This window comes from Polypterus senegalus, chromosome 8 (genome assembly GCF_016835505.1).
Source record: "Polypterus senegalus isolate Bchr_013 chromosome 8, ASM1683550v1, whole genome shotgun sequence".
NCBI lineage: Eukaryota > Metazoa > Chordata > Cladistia > Polypteriformes > Polypteridae > Polypterus > Polypterus senegalus.
Window position 1 is genome coordinate 122,305,376 of NC_053161.1, and position 17,542 is coordinate 122,322,917.

The 17,542-nt window shown below is 33.9% G+C and overlaps 1 protein-coding gene across 4 annotated transcripts in view; it reads left to right on the plus strand.

The window, feature by feature from the left end:
- Positions 1 to 17,542, plus strand: part of syt1a (synaptotagmin Ia) — a 1,201,488-nt gene that overhangs the window by 386,303 nt on the left and 797,643 nt on the right. For 3 of the 4 annotated variants that reach the window (XM_039761735.1, XM_039761726.1, XM_039761732.1), the window contains exon 3: positions 3,577 to 3,642. The exons of the other annotated variant lie outside the window; for it this stretch is intronic. The gene's annotated coding sequence lies outside the window, so the exon portion shown is untranslated. The remainder of the gene's footprint in view (positions 1 to 3,576; positions 3,643 to 17,542) is intronic. 4 annotated transcript variants of the gene reach the window in all.

Here is a 17,542-nt window from a genome sequence, read left to right on the forward strand (position 1 = left end):
AGGTGTCATCAACATACAAGTTACAATGAATATTATGTTATCAAGCAGCATCTCCATTACTGAACCCAGCTTTGAGCCTCGAGTGTTTAACTTCATATAATAATGATACCAGTGTGATCATGATTTGGAGGTTACCTGGCCCTTTAATGGAGAGCTTTGATCTAGAGTTAAAGGAACCTCTACAACAGCTAGAAAGACAGACCCAAAGGTTCCAAAGCTTAAGTCTTAATCTGGACGTTACTCCCAGGCTCCCTCATAAGTAGTTAGAAGGGGGCGATAGAGCCTCTCTGTGTTAATAGCGGTTCATCAGTATAGGAGTTTGATGACCAAGGGGATTCCCCTCGCCATACCTAAATCTGCCACTATATCCAGTGTTTGTTTTTTTATTTATATTTTTTATTTGTTCTGTTATTTCTTTTACTACTATTATTGTATTGTTAATTAAATATCATATATTGGAGTGCTTTGGCCTCCTTGACTTTATTTTGTATTCAGAGACTGCTCACTTGTGCGTCTGTCAGATCACAGTTTATTAATTATATGAACTGTATGGGCACTGCAATTGTTTGTTTAAATGGGTCTACTTGAAATCTGGTCTTTATTTTATGAACTAGTTACAGATTTTTTTTCTGTGTTATAATGTTTAATTATTCATAAATATTTTATGGCAGTATAAAATTTTCAAATTCAGATACAAATGATAATAAATATTTACACAATTTCCAATATTAGCATCCCACAGTATTTGCAGTTTGTCATTAAAAAAAGTATCTTCCAATTCTGTTTGCAAGAATAATCATACAGCACAGTTCTTAAATGATGAAATAATATCCCAATTACTAATTGAAATGTGTTTGTACTGTAGTTACAATAATGACTAATATTTAGCAAACATTTTGAAACACTTTTATGTCGAATAGATGGTTTTAATAGTTTTTCAAGTACAGGAACATTTGGGGCAAGATTTCACCAATCATTACAGTCTCTATAAACTGACTACAGTTTTTCTTTACAGTTAATTTTGACTCAGTTATACATGCCAGTGTAATAGAACCAAAACCATATGAAAATGGCATACTAACAGAAGGATCATGGAGTACTGTACAATATTAGAATTTTCTCAATACAATAGTTAGCAGTAGGGGGCATCCTGCTAGTCAATAGTCAGGAGTACTTCTAGAGTTAGGGTGTGCATGGATGTGCCCTGTGATAGATAAAGGCCTTCTGCTCAGTGTATTCAGTTGATCAGTTGTGAATGGTTGGATAATTAGGGCTGGATATTGAATTAAAATGAACAATATTGCAGCAGCTGGTTTACCATTGAGAAGAGTTGTGGTGCAAATGGACTGGCTTGATGGAGGTAACACAGCTAAGCAAAGTGGGCTAACTTCATAGAACAAAGGAAGCCATGCAGAGTCTCCAACTTGAAAAGAAAAAGTAGGACCAGTGTCAGAGTAACAGTCTTCTTTTGAGTAGTGTGAAGGAATTTGTGATTCATATGATGGAGTAAGACAGACAGCAAATACAATGTGAGAGTCGTTCTGTCACAATTTTCATTTGTATTTGTTATTACCTGTTATTTTGATAGGTCCAAACACATAAAAGTATATAAGATCCATCAGTTTGTAACACTTTTCATTAGCAATAAAGAAACCCAGTTTAGGCTTAACTACAATTTGGGTGTGTGTCTCACTGCTGTCATCCCTGAGTTTGTTATAATACAGTATTAACCAGTACAGTATCTGCAGTATAAGAAATCTGATAATTTGTCATATAGGTTAGGAGTGCTCATGTGAATATCCTTCTAAAGTTACTTACAATACTTACATTATTTATGTTTCATCTAGGAACAAGGAAGATGGAGAACGGAGTTCTCATTAAAAATGTATAATGCATCATTAAAAACAACCGTAATTTTTTTCTTTTTTTATTGAATTTATTAAAAGCATGTAACATATCATACAATCAACTCACACTTAACAAAACTAAATTAAAACCCACCATTGAAAAAGAGAAAGGCCAACAGCCAGAGTAAATCTTTTGAGAGTAGTATAGACGGAAAGGAGTCTTTCTCCCCAATATAAGTGCTTATTCTAATATATTATTGATTAGACGATACCAGTTTTTTAAAAAAAAGGTTTTGAACAGATCCTCTAAGACAGAATTAGATTTTTTTCCAATTTGAAATAGTATATTACATCAGTTACCCACTGACTTAAAAGAGGAGGGCTAGGAATCTTCCAGTTGAGCAAGATAAGTCTACGTGCTAGTGGTGTAGTAAATGCAATTACAGTTTGTTTGTCCTTCTCCACTTTCAGCCCATCTGGGAGTACACCAAACACAACTGTCAGTGCATTAGGAAAGATTGTGCAACCCAGGCATTTAAAAAGTTTTGTCTAGAATGATGTTAATTTGGTACACGCTCAAATTGATTGCAACGTTCGCAGGTTGGACCTTGCCCTAGAAAAATTTTGGACAACTTTAAACAAAATAGATGTGCTCAATAAAAAAATTTAAGTTGAATAATTGAATGCTTTGCACATATGGAACTCAAATGAATACTGTGCATGGCAGCCTTGCAGTCCTTTTCTGAAATGTTGAGTAAGAGATCCTTTTCCCACTGTACTCTAGGATCTTCAAAAGGAAGGGACTTTAAAATAGTTTTATGTATTATAGAAATGCTGATCAAGGCATCAAGACTGATCAATATTTCTTTTAGAATACAAATAGGTGAAGAAAATGGCAGATTTTGTTTAGCAAAGTTTCTAATTTGGAGATAGAGGAAAAAATGTGTTGATGGGAAACTAAGTTTAGACTGTAATTGTTCATAGGATGCAAAGGTATTACTTATATACAAATCTGTAAATGATTTAATCCCATACATTTTCAAAACATTAAAAAGTATATAAGTTTGAGTGGGTGGTTATCCTGTAGAGGTGCCACAAATAAAATATTCTCTAACTTGAAGTGCTCCCTAAATTGGTTCCACATTCTAAGTGAACGAAGGACATTTGGGTTATTAGTATATTGATGACACCTTGTATTTAGTTGTGTACAATGCAAGAAATATAAAGAAGTGCTGCAGGATTTAATTTCTGTTGCAGACCAAGCTAGTGTGTGTTCATCTATTTGTGTCAATGTCCAGGTTTTTATAGCTTGTATGTTTGCTGCCCAGTAATAAAACTGAAAATTAGGTAGAGCCATGCCACCTTCTGATTTAGGTCGTTGTCATGCGTGGATATTTTGAATTCCAAATAAATCAGGTTATGATTGAATCTAATTTCTTAAAAAAATATTTGTTAATGTGTAAGGGGATGTTTTGAAATAGAAACAGAAGCTTAGGGAGGATATTAATCTTGATAGTGTTAATTCTCCCTACTAAAGTATCATCTATGCACATCTTTTTTAATTTTATTCATGCAAAAAGCAAAATGTTTTTGAAAAAGAGCTTTATATTTACCTGTGATGTAATTGTTAAAAATAGAATGAAGGTCAGTGATTTAAAATTTTAATTAATGTTGGAATGGAATGAATTCACTTTAGTTTATTTTTGTTTTTGTTCTTTTTTCTTAACAGTACATAACATTTTGACCTGCCAAAAATACGTAAATGGTTTTATCATGAACATTGCTGATCAAAAAGGTAGGCTTTGCCTTATTTTTAACTATTGTACAATATTGCTGTAGCACAAATTTGAAAAACTGCAAATTTATAGAATGCATTTCTGAAAACAAAATCCCTTACATGAATCAATTAAAATAAGAACTACATTAAATTTATTGTTACCTCAAACGTCCACACATATTATACTCTGCAATATCTTGCTAACAGATGATGGCCAAAACTCAGGTATAATTGAATGTCATGAATTCCATTTTTAATAGTGTGTTATTGCTTCATTTCATGGTGAATTATTCAAAGAGCAACACAAATAATTAAGTGCATGTTTTTCTGCCTGTAACTGTTAAACCAGTATTTATCATCTTCTTTTGTAAGACTTATTAGAATCACCGGTTCCTTCAATGGCGGAATTGTTATCAAAAGCAGTGTCCCTCTGGGTGTTACAATATTGATTTTGTAAGCGCTAAACACTCCAGTAACATGATGTTCACAAAACACTCAAGGTTATTGCACTTTTAAGGTTGCTTTATACTGAAGTTTTATTTTCATCTTTTGCCATTTTGGCACGACCTCCATTAAAGAGGAGTGAGTCATCAAGTATAAATCACTGTGAAAACTGAAAAGATGACTTTGAATGAAAACATGAGTGTTGCAAAAAATCAAATCAGTTCACTTTGAAGAGTTGAGAAATGTAAAAAGTCATTTACAAATTATAATGTGGAGAAAATGTATAACATGCCACAAAAGCAAAAAATCATGAAATAAAGCAAACATCATATATGACACATTAGAAGATGTATTTCTTGGGGCAGTCCTGTGTATCACCTCCAATTTCAGTGTTCTAAATTTTACAGTTTTTTTAATATTTGTCCCATATTTTAGATTTTACTAATTTCTCAGTGCTATGACTCATACGGACATTGTGCTTTGCATATCCTTTCTACAGTACAAGTGCATCGGTGCACTACATTTAATCATCAATCACATCAGTACAAAATAGACAGAATCTGACCAACCAGATGTTTGGTGATTGTGAAGTTCATGTACTGGGAATATTGCTAGTCTTATGTCAACATACTCACTCTCTAGGTAATATACTTTAGTCATGTAAATGCCTTATAAACCTAGTGCCTCTGGCTAAGAAAGATCACTGTAAAATGTAGCTTTTGTAAATTATAGTACAGCTCAATGAGGCACTGTTATACTGATGTATAATTCACAGCTTCTGGTTAGTGGTTTCTGTTCTAAGAGATGTTCTGATTTGCTATTGTTTTGTCATTGCCTGAGGTGCACTAATAATATACTACAGGTATATATTGAAGTTGTTGTATTTTACTGTCAATATAAATGTGTGTGCTGTTACTGGCATTATACCAGGCAAATAATATGTATCATATATAAAATGCAGCATATAGAATACAGGTTAGTGATCATGATTTTAGAGTAATACAACAATGAACTGATGCTGGATCTTTGATTTGTGATGTTAATATCCCACATCCTCAGAGGCAGTTTTGCCAAGTGCAATGGCAGAACATTAAAACAGCCTAACCACATGATCTAACAAGAGTACTCTATGCTACAGTGATGTGCCATTCTCCTTCTGGGAAATGGTAGGCCCACCATAGTATTGATACATATAGATCAGCTATGAATTTTGAGACCCTATAGCAGGATTCCTCAATCACGGTCCTGGAGGGCCGCAGTGGCTATGAGTTTTCATTCCAGCCAGTGTACTAATTAGAATTCAGTCCTTGCTGATAATAATAGTTAGTGTTTAACTATATGCCTTGTTAGTGCTTTCATTCACCAAAGACAAATTTTAGTTACTTTGTAGATCAGAGGTCCTCAGTTACAGTCCTGGAGGTGTGCTATGGCTGCAGGTTTTCACTTTAACCGATTTCTTAATTAGAACCCATTTATTTAATACTAAAGCAATACGTTTGTTGGGCTTAATTTTAGTTCTCTTGCCTGTTATCATTCACAAAACCTTAATTGCCTATTTTAGTAGCTGCATTTAATTTTTAATTGTTGCCGGATTTCTTAATCAGACATTAGTTAATAATGAAATGCAGATAACCAATAACCCAGCAGCTCTCCAGCTAACGTGCTTACCATTAAGTGTCAGTGATAAAAAAATGTTTAAAAATGAATGAAAGTGCAATTGGAAGGACCATTAAGTTTAAATCTATTCTGATCCACAAAACACATGGATAATGTTTTCAAAGAAGGAAACTCTACAGTGCAATTAAAATTTCTTTTGGATGAATGAAAGCACTAACAAGCCAAACTGTTCAATACCAAGTTTCATTATCAGCATGGACTGCTTTCTAATTAGGAAACTAGTTGGAATAAAAACCTGCAGCCACTGCGGCCCTCCAGGGCCATGAATGAGGATCCCTGCCCTTTAGCTTAACGATCTACTTTGAACATTATTTTTAAATAGGCTGGAAGTTTTAATAAAATGTTCAACTTGTGATTGAAGTATATATCCTTAAATATAAACATTGATATGTTCCGCAAGTTAAAGAGGGAGTGAAGCCTAAGACGGCATCATAAATAAAAAAGAAATCTTTTAAATTATTCCTTAATGTTATAGGAATTCAGTGCAGAGATACATAGACCGCAGCTGCACAGTTGAACTTTATATTTTTATTGTAATCCTGGCAGAAATATTTCAAATAATTGTAAAGTTTATCAGCCAGCTTAAATAGCTTATCAGTAAAGAATTCTTGAAACTAGCTTGGCTAGTTTAGGTCATTTGAAAGAAACAATTCTTAATATTGTCATGATACTTGGATAATTTTCACTTTTTTATTACTACATCAAAATAATATCAAGGTGAATATAAAAATTAATATTATGAAAAGATCTTCTAATCATTGCATGACAGAGTATAGGTGTGTGTATGAGTGAGGCTTGTTAAGTGTTGGTTTGACGTGAAAGTCCTATGTGGAATGAGGCTGATCTGGTGACAGTATAAATTATTGTTTTTAATAAATGGCAAAATAAAAAATGATTAATTACATTTTTGACTATTATTAATAAGGTAACTGTCATCTACAAGCCTTATACATAAAAAGCTATCTAACACAGAATAGCAAACAAATTGTACTATTACAATATATATTACAAAAACTGAAAGGTGAAGTCTCAAGGTGCTATTTCTAACAACTGAACAGCAATGTATAGCATACAACATAAAAAAGTCAGAGGTGAAGTGAAAGATATACTACTTATGTCAAATATAATAGTAAGTTACAAAACTATTTGTAAAATAATTATTGTGAAGTAAACTTTCCTGTGATAGTACTAAATATATACTGTACAGTGTACTTTAGTCAAGAAACTGATGACCAAAAATTTTTCAACTTTAGTATCATAACTAATGTTGGCTAGAAATTTGTTGGGCTTCACAAAATTCTGAAAGAAAAAGTATATGCACTGTCTTATTATAACAGAAAATACAAAAGACATGATGTTTAGTAACTGAAAGTCATTAAGCCAAGAAGGTTAATATAGAATAGTTTACTCCTGGAACAAATAATTCCTCACATTTGAGCAGAATCACATTTCTAGTAAAGCCAGACACAAAATACTGACAAAGTGAACAATTTTGTTTTTAACTAAAAATGGAAAATGAAATGGTCAGCTGAATGTGATCAACATCTACCTTATTTAGGTCCGTATATATGGTGAACTTTTAGGTAGGGTTGTGTCTAAGTCATTTTATCAGTATGTATCCTTTTCTCATGTTCTTAAACAAGGTCAGAATATTCCAGAGGTTATGGCAAAAAAATGTATAAGCCAAAGAAAGCTTGTCATCTCCAATATTTAGTATTAGTTATAGGCTATTGTCTGGTGAGTGCCAAGATGCAAAGGTTAAGGTACAGTATGAACTTGGCCTTAGTAAAACCAGTCCAATGGGAAAGCACTCCCCCATTAACAGAAATATGAGGTGTCAGAAACCACCTGTATGTGTATCATTTACACGTAAATGGTGAAGGCTGGGAGACTCTAAGCACTTCTAGGGAGTCCTACCTGACTGTGTGAGTATCTCTGTTTGTTAAAGGTAATGATTAGGTGTGTAATATAGGCACGTGCTGCTAGGAGGCAGTGCTGAAGCACAATCACTGGTCATTTGATGGAGCCTTGGAAAATGTAGCCAAGTAATTTCAATTAACAAATGACTTTCCTTTGGATGACTAACAATATAAGGAAATAATCTCAGGTTTAACATAACCTAACTTTCCTAAACCCACCCAATCCAATTCAAAGTTGTGGAGATTGCTGCTTCAGCCTATCAAAGCAGCACTGAGTGCAAAGCAAAAACCAATCCTGAAGAGGGTACCAGTTCATCACAGAACTTCACACATACCACCTTCGTTTTGCATGTAGGGCCAATTTGGAATTTACCAATCAACATAGTTTGTGGTTTCTTTGGAGGTGTGAGAGAAAAACCCATAATGACATGGAGAGAATGTGCAGACTGCATAATGACTCCATAAATACAATGACTGTGTATGGTATTCAAACCTAGAATGATGGTGCAGTCGGCCAACAGTGTTACAGTGTCCATCCATCCATACATCCATCCTCTGCCGCTTAACCGGGGTTGGGTCGTGGGGGTAGCAGTTTAAGCAGAGAGGCCCAGACTTCCCTCTCCCCGACCACTTCTTCCAGCTCTTCCAGAAGAATCCCAAGGCGTTCCCAGGCCAGCCGGGAGACATAGACATGTTACAATGTCCCCCATTACAATTTTTTACAACTGAAGCAAAGGCAGATTTAGTGTGCTAGTATCAGGAAATGAGTCCACAGCATCCTGGACTAATGTTCAATGACCTAAATGATATGCTGTACTGCCTGCCATGTAGCTTAGTGGCTGCTTCAATGCAAAAGTCTCTACCTAGGTCAGCCCATCAATATTCTTTTTAGTGCTGATGTTTAAATTGAGCTTAAAAGCCATCTTTAATCTCTTGCATTGGATATATCTGAATTTCCTTTAAGTGATTCTTAATTAATAATTGTACCAATTTATTGACACTTTTAGTCATTCACATTCAGTTCACTTTTTGTAGACTTTTCCATGTGGTCTTCTGTAATGTACAGCATGTTGATACACCACTTTGTCTTTCTGATGTGAATTACATTGCCTTGTGCTTAGCAACTCACCTTACAATGTTTTTACTCTGTGAATAATGCTAGTTAAAAGATTAAATATTTATGTAACTATGAAATACTACAATTTCTGCTTGGAAAATGTATGCCTTTACTTAAATAACACCTTTGGCTGATGACATCTTTCTGCTTTTCTTTTGCAAACTAAAAAGATGAAATTCCAGTATTTAATCTGGATGAAACATGGATTGAATTCCATGTTTCTTAGGCTTGTTTTTCTAAACTGTTTATTGTTTAACAGTTGCAGTAGACATGGGGCCAAAAATTTCACTAACTGATGTCACGAATAGAAAACACATTCCATTTCTATAGCTTCTGCTTGGTATGCAAACCGAATCTTTACTGACATAATTAAAAAGAAGGCCTTTCTATGAAGCTCAATAGAAATGAATTACATATTTGTCTTCTAATTGTTTCTGTGACTGCTTTCATCTGCCCTTCATATGGATACTGTTAGTCAAAGTGAAAAATGAACACAATCAACAATAACACACAGCCATAATTAAAGGCAGGTAAAGTATCGTGGAAAAAAGCCCTTTAACTCTTGATATTTCTGAATGAATGCTGCAATCCATCATTGTTTCACCTTAGATATGATAAAAGACTATAGTTCCAACTTTGAAAGTTAGCTTTTCATTTAAATATACTGTTTATTTTTTCAACAGAATAAGGAGGTATCCGTGGCTGCAAGAAATTAAACAGTTTTGGATGGCATACCAGCCTGACACATGGCGCCTTTACATACACACCAGATCAATTTCTGGTCCCACTTCTAAATCCATCCATTCCTATTGAGGTTATTGAGGGGCTTCTGAATATGCAAGCTGCATTTGTAAGGTAGGGACCAGTCCTGGATAACGTGCCAGTCCATGACAAGGCACTTTAGAGGTGTTTGCCGCTTTACACTAAATACCCACTACTCTACTATCCACATGCTATCTGTTCCCATAATGCAAGGTTTATTCATCTTTTGTTTTTGAATTTTGTTAAATCATCTTGAAATAAAGTTGCATCTCATCCAGGACTGGTTCAGGCTTAACTCCAAGTGCTGCTATGGTGTGTTCCAACTCCCCATGACTCTGTAAATGAAGAACATATTTCAGAAAATTGATGAATGGATTCATTCATTGTACCATGTACGCTACATCATATATAACCTTTCCAGTACACTTGAACTTGAAAACAGTACTACTTTAAACATAGTAAGGTACACAATGATATAAGAAAATATGCGTTCATCTTTCAGTTGTTTAAGAGCCCAGAATGGAAGAGGTCATTAATAGTCAAAGCATTCTGCTGCCACCATCTTGCCCACAATCTCACTTTCAAGAATGTGGACACTTATTAGTTCATGAAATGAGGTGTGATTTTGTATTTCAAATGAATAGTCTCAGCTTTGATTAAGTCTAGAATTGCATAATTAGTGCATAGTTAATATGAAGGCCACGTGCAAATTTTAAGAATGCACAAAAATCATCTTTAAAGAGACAACTTAAATACAATACCTCTCAAACCAGTCATTATAAAGTAATTTAAAAGGACTAATGATCTCATTAGGTAACATAATAGGTTTAAACTCTGACACACTGAGACAGAAGAAAATGTAATGGCTTTGTTGAAATAGCCTCCCGTGGACAAATAACTATTTTGTATTTTATAGGATTTTATAAATAATTACAAAAACAAGGTTTTCCATCTGGTAAGAGTTTAATATATACAGAAAGGGAGACGGGAGTTTTAAAATTGGAAAGAGGTGTGGCAGATAACTTGTGGAGAGAGAACTTCACTTACTGGGTACACATAGACAGATAGATAGATAGATAGATAGATAGATAGATAGATAGATAGATAGATAGATAGATAGATAGATAGATAGATAGATAGATAGATAGATAGATAACCCTATACTTGTTGCAAGGGGGAAATTTTGCATTATAAAAAAGCTCAATAAATAAACAAATGTTGTAACAAACAACAAGAACGTCACTCTGTAGACACTAGAATTACCTAAAAGAAGGAAAGAAAAAAGCAAAAATAACAGAGCACTCAAGCCACAGCAAGACATTAAAAACACAATGATATTGGTATAAAGGAGCCCCAGCAGTTTTTCTTGAAACACTTCTCATGAATAATTCTTTGATGAAAAGTACATAATGCTAGTGTGTCACAGAAAGAGGATGTAGAGCATTGTTCACAACACTACTACACTGGCCAGTTGAGAGTGTCACATTGGGCAATAAGCCTTTTACCTGGAGAGAGTGAAATGCTCTGCAAACTGAATAAAGATAATAAATAAATAAATATAATATAATAAATAAACATCATAATAAACTGGGAAGAAATTAGAAGTATTCCATCAGCACACTACAGGTCACTAGGCAGGCCCAACAAGACACTTGTGTTTTTAAAAGACAAGGGCTAACAGCATCGAGAAGGGAATTCCAATTATTTGTTCTCGAGGGCCAAATACTAGCAACAATGCAAAGGAAGGAACCAGTACATCAGCCTCACATTATTTAATAATTATTGTACAGTAGTGTTTATTATGACTACCTTACGACTATGATATTATTATTATTAAGTGTAATTAATGCTGACATGTCACATGCTGTTTAATAGTAATACATTTTATTTATATAGCACCTTTCCCATATGCCAGTAGAAATGTCACTGTATTCTGCATACATGACACTAATGACCCTATAAACTTATCTGTATAATTAGAGAGGACTAACTGTAGTAATTTAAGAGAAGAGAAGAGACAGCAGTGGGTTATAACAAAAGAAACCAGAAGGGAGTGTGGAAGTCTGTTATAGAAACACAAATGCATTGTCTACTGAGGTCCCATCCTGACTTTTGATAATGTTCATTGAAGAAGATGATAAGAATAGGAAAATATTGGGAGGATCAGCACTTAAACCACCCTGGTACATCTGAATTGGGGACCATGTTTTTTTAGAAGTCAGTCTCAATAATGCCTTTATGGAAAACCAGTTTTGATATCTCTAGGGCCTCGAGTTTAAAAGTTAAGTTGGGTATTTTTCTAGTCAAAAGTTGTTTCTTTATAAACATGGTATATTTGCATTTGTCACACAAATAGTGTTCTAAAGTTGAGTGTTTCCAATACATTTTTACAAAATGCAGAGCCTATCCTGGCATTTTTTAATGGAAGCCTTAGGGCACAGAACACAGACAGAATATGCAAATTCCATACAAGCAGTGACCAGAGGTGGGATTTGAGCTCATGGCATGCACTACCATACTCCCTTCTTCTGTTATGTTAGGATAAAAAAATAAGACAACCTATGTAGTCAAGCAGGCACTTAACAAATACAGTCAGTGCTTACCCCAATTCATGAAATAATGTTTAGAAACCAATTTCTCATTAAATAACTGAGTTGAATAAAGTTACACTTTCTTGAGACACACATTCATTTAATGTCTTGATTTGAAACAGACAGCACATAGGTAGTTATAAAATTAATGGTTTCCTCTGAAGAATCATCTTTCCAGTTTGTAAGACAGCCAATAACAAGGAAAACTCATAATTGCACACTAGCTGACAGCACTGATATGCATTTCATATAAATATGTCTTACTCATGAGTTACTTTGCTAAAGTTACTTTGATTAATTAATGATAATTAGCAGAAATTGGCAGTTACACAGCTTAATTAATGATGCCAGATCATATGATGGAGTGGTAAGTGCACAAATTTAACAAGAAATGCCAATTCCCCTAAAATAAAACATTATCTTATCTTGTCATATTAAACACAGATTGAAACTGCAGGCTTTTAACCTGAAACTTACTGCTTAAAATCAATGATACGGCAATATACTCAACAATGGTTAACTTCCAGTGTGTGTGTGTGTTTTTATTGTTTTAGATGGAGATTTAGAGACTTAGCTGTCTCTATGCTGTGTAAAGGATGACAAAAATAATCCAGGTTTTTCCTAGAAGTATCACTTTATTAAAATGAAAAAGAAGGTAATGATTGAAGGGGGAACACAACGGTCATTTCTGTCAGATGAGGTGTTGCCCCTTTTCATCCTATTCCTTCAATTCATTTTTGCATATCCAGACTCACAAACTAGTTACAAGCCATCTATGAACATATTACTTATTTGTGATTCTGTTCCAAGCCATACTTATGAAATGTTATAGTGAAAACATTTGTTACATTGGAAGGGATGGAAAATCACGGAGTCCTTTTGAAAATATATGAAATATAAAAGTACACCTGATGTTTCAAGTTGAGATTATGACATCATAAAATATAGAAATAAAATAAAATAAAAATCATGAATGGTACTTACAGTGCATACAGTAAACAGCCAATAGAAGTGTGCAACATTTTTGTGTCACAGGTAACAGCAAAATGATATTTGACTTTTATATCATAGGTGCTTTCAATCAGACCATTGCTTGGTAAATTTACTGTTTGTTTCTTGCGATGTTCATGCACACTTAATCAAGTAATTTCTGCTTTCATGTTTATATGTCTTATTTAGACAACTTTCACTCTAAGAATAATGAAATATTCCTTTGTTAATAATATAGGAGTATTCTATGTTCGTGAAGAAGAAATGTAATACAAAAGTAAGCACAAATATTGGGAAAGATGTCATTGAAATGTGACAAAACCAGTAAGGTAGCTACACCTAGATTATGGATTAGATAAATGTGTGATAAATTACTTTGATAGTGTTTCCCTCTGAGTAAAAAGGCATTTCAGTGTTATGTGGCCTGATAACACTGATTTTCAGTGGTTTTGTTCCTACCCTGAGCGGAGGAGAAGATTTCTTCTAAACTTCATTTTTACCAAACTAATAAAAAATGTTAAGCATGTCATCAAGCAATGTGGAAGAATTACATGTGCCATATAAATATTTTCACCCAGATGTAAGATACTTCTTGGGCATGTAGCTCAGGATTCTTTGACACTGCACTACTCATTGGTCTTTGCAGAGTTCTTTGTAGGGTTATTTTATCTACCCTTCTTTCTGGTCTACTTTTTTTTACATTAAAGTACAAGATTTTTAAACTAAACTCTTCAACTTCCAGTTGCTTATATAACTCCTTCCATTCATTTTTATTTTAATTTATGATTAATTCTATCCATCCATTATCCAACCCGCTATATCCTATTTTCATGGTAACGGGGGTCTGCTGGAGCCTTATTCATTTTATTTCTATTGTTTCACATTTTTGGGCTTTGCAGTTCTCATGAAATTTAGTTTTCATTGACTTCTGTGGCAGTTCATATGTGGTTACTAACATGTGAGTAGGATTTACTGCAAATATTTCCGGCATGACTGATCATACTGTATGTCAGAATATAATATCTATATAATTAAGGTCTATACAATAAACATATAATTCAACATAATCACAGAAATAAGAAGTATGCATTGTGGCTAACCTTCAGTTCCCACCCTTGTCTTACTATGTGAGGCTGACTACATCACATAATGCCATTCTCCTTTAACTCTATAAATCTAATTGAGGTAGGAAGCTGAATTATAATGTAAATTCAATGCCAGTGCTGCTTAATGTCATGGCATTTAATGTTGCCACCTTACAGATGCAAGGTCCTGAGTTTGAGTTCAGACCACAGTATGGGCAATGTGTAAGGGAAGTTAACAAACGCCCCCACGTTTGTTTGGATTTTCTTAGTGAACTCTGATTTCCACTTATAAATAAATAACTATAAAATTTTTGTATTACATTATATTGTAATATATATTGTAAATAAAGCACAGATAAACAGATAAAGAGTTTGGGCACCCTCAGGAAAACCCAGTATATAATGATATCAAAATAATAAATGCAAGCTAGCATGTCATTCATGAAACGTCTTTCCAGACATGAATCTCCAATCAAACTGGAGAAAGGTGGTGCCAGTGCTGGTTATGAAGTTGGTGAGGCGGAAGTGGCGAGCCCACGAGCCACAGAACTGGAAGTGATGCATGGGCTGGTGATATGTTGGTTTCTGGATCAGGTGAGGGAAAGAGAGGAGGAACATTACAGAACAGCGCCAACCCTTGGCTTGGGGTGGAATTACAAGTTAACAAGCCCTGAAGTTGTTTCCCAGGCACATCTGTGTAACTATATATATATATATATATATATATATATATATATATATATATATATATATATATATATATATACAACCTTTCAAAATCACACCATTGACACATCATAAGTGCAACTACTAAGTCAGTAGAAGCAATTGTGGTAGTCTTTATTGCTACAAAACTGTCATACTAAGATTAACATTAACAAGTTGTTTCATGTAATATTTCAAATCAGTATGAAAATATCAGCTTAATAATAAAAGTAAATGCAACAATTCCATCCCTCCCTATGAGAATATGCTTAGCCAAAGATATATAAACCATTGAAAAAGGCTGTTTGCTACCTGTTGTTTTTTTTTTCAACTAGTGATTTCAAGACAAATCTTGAAACAGGTCACTTTCATCATGTTATAAGTAATTGGTTTCAATTGCATTATCAATTCTTATTACTGGACAGGATAAAAAAAGAGTTTTCTATAGCTGTAATGATTTACTGCTAGCAAGTTTTAATTTATGTCAATGTGCTCTTAAAAAAAAAACTGTATTTAATTAACAGGACCCATCAACTTTATTTGCTCACCTTAGACACTTACAATTTGTCAGTTGTTCACATAGTACTCATTTTCTAGCATTGAAAAGATTCAACTTTTCTTCATTTCTCATAATTCATCCTCTTCAAAACTAGAATTAATATAATAGAGCTTTGTAGATTTACTCTGAGGCAATTATATCCTTTACTGACAGCAGAACATAAAGACAGTTACAGTATGTCACTAAAAGCTAAAAGTTGGTGCAACAAATGAGAGGACATGTACAGTGGAGACTAACTGAGAGCTAGAGAGAGAGAGAGAGAGAGACGAAGGATCTGAGCTAAAAAAGGAAAAAAAAAAAAGGAAAAAGAAAACTGGAATCAAATCTCTTTTCATTTTGAGCATTATAACATTCATAAAATGATGTAGACAAACACCATCTATTTTTCAACTTGTTTCTTTAACCATTTTTGAATAATGCTCCATTATTGGATGCTATACCAAAAGCATCAGGTTCAAGGCAGTAATCAATGCTGGATGACATATGAGCCCATCATGACATGAACAACAACAACAACAACCAGGAGTTGCATGCATGATGGTAGAATTCTTCGGGTCTGAAGAAATTATTTTTTCTCTATCTAGGCTAATGGAGCTGCTGTATAAGTTGAACTGTACATCATTGCACCTATGGGTCACTGACTAATGAAGAGGAGGTGAGAAGCTGTCAGGAAAAACATAATATGGGAAACACTTGACCAGCCAGCTTGGTGGCCACATGGATAACTTGTACTACCTAGCCCATTAAAAGAATATAAGACAAAAGGGTTGCAGGGGTATCATGAGATCATTAGCAAGCCGAATTCAATGAATGGGTCAACCACACTCTGTTTAGGGTGGACTAATGGCATTATCAGAGAAGGGGGCTAGCAACACTCATGGGGCACACACTGAAATTGAAGTTAATAAAATTTAGGAATGTCTTTATTATTATTCATTGTAGAATAGATATTAATGGAAGACCAGACAATTTAGGAAGGTTTCTTGTGATATACTGTAGGTTCTGACTTATACATAGAAAAAGTAGTGTGTTACTGGACAATGATATTTAAAGTATATTTTATTGCAATGTCAATACAGAGGTCTCTAAAGCTCTTGACCCCTAGTGATTTTTATAAATTACATACTATGTAGGTTGAAGAATTCTTAAATATAGAGCTGTTATTTTTAGAAGAGCACAGAATAATATTTCTAACTAAAAGTAGATCTTTACGTTCTTCAAATTTTTCATATCTGAACTATTCTGAGACAGTGAATAACCTCTCTGACCATAAAGCAGTGCTTTTCACTGTCTCTGTTTTTGTTGGATCCATGAATGACATTCCAAAATTAATTAGATCAGGTGACTCCATTCATTCTTTTAAAAAATAACTCAAAACTCAGGCTTTTAACTTAACATTCTGCCCTTTCTTTCAGTTTACCTCTCTGTCCAGGTGCTCAGGATAATTTGTGTGTCTGTTATATCACAAATTAGGTTATTTGTTAGGTTTTTCTTTTAGTATTGAATTTAGTATTTTACTCTGGTTTATTGTCCTTTATTCTATTTAATGCTTTGTTATATGTTTCATTGTTCTATTCAGGAAAACATTTGTATCCAATTTTAGATATACCCTGCTGTTTATTTTTTTCTAAGACTCTGAAACGCCTTGAGCATGGGAAAGGTGCTATATCAATAAAATGTATTATTATTATTATTAATACAAGGTGACCTTGTTTAGTCTGATGTGCAACACAATTCACTGGGAAAAATAATCTCTGTTATTTTTGAACCTACATATCTTTTCAAATTCATTCAATAGATTTAAAATGACTGGTAATCTTTATCAAAAGAATGACTGGGCATCTCGGGCGGGGGTTGATTTCAGGTTTGTTAAATTTGAGTCAATTGTATGTAATGTTACTTTCTTTGTTGTTAAAGTCTTGATTGTATGGCATTATCAGATGGAGGGGGGGCTAGTAACATTCATGAGGTACACATTGAAATAAGTTATTAAAATTTAGGAATTCTTTATTATTACTCATTTTAGAATAGATATTGATGGAAAACTAGACAATTTAGGAAGGTTTTTT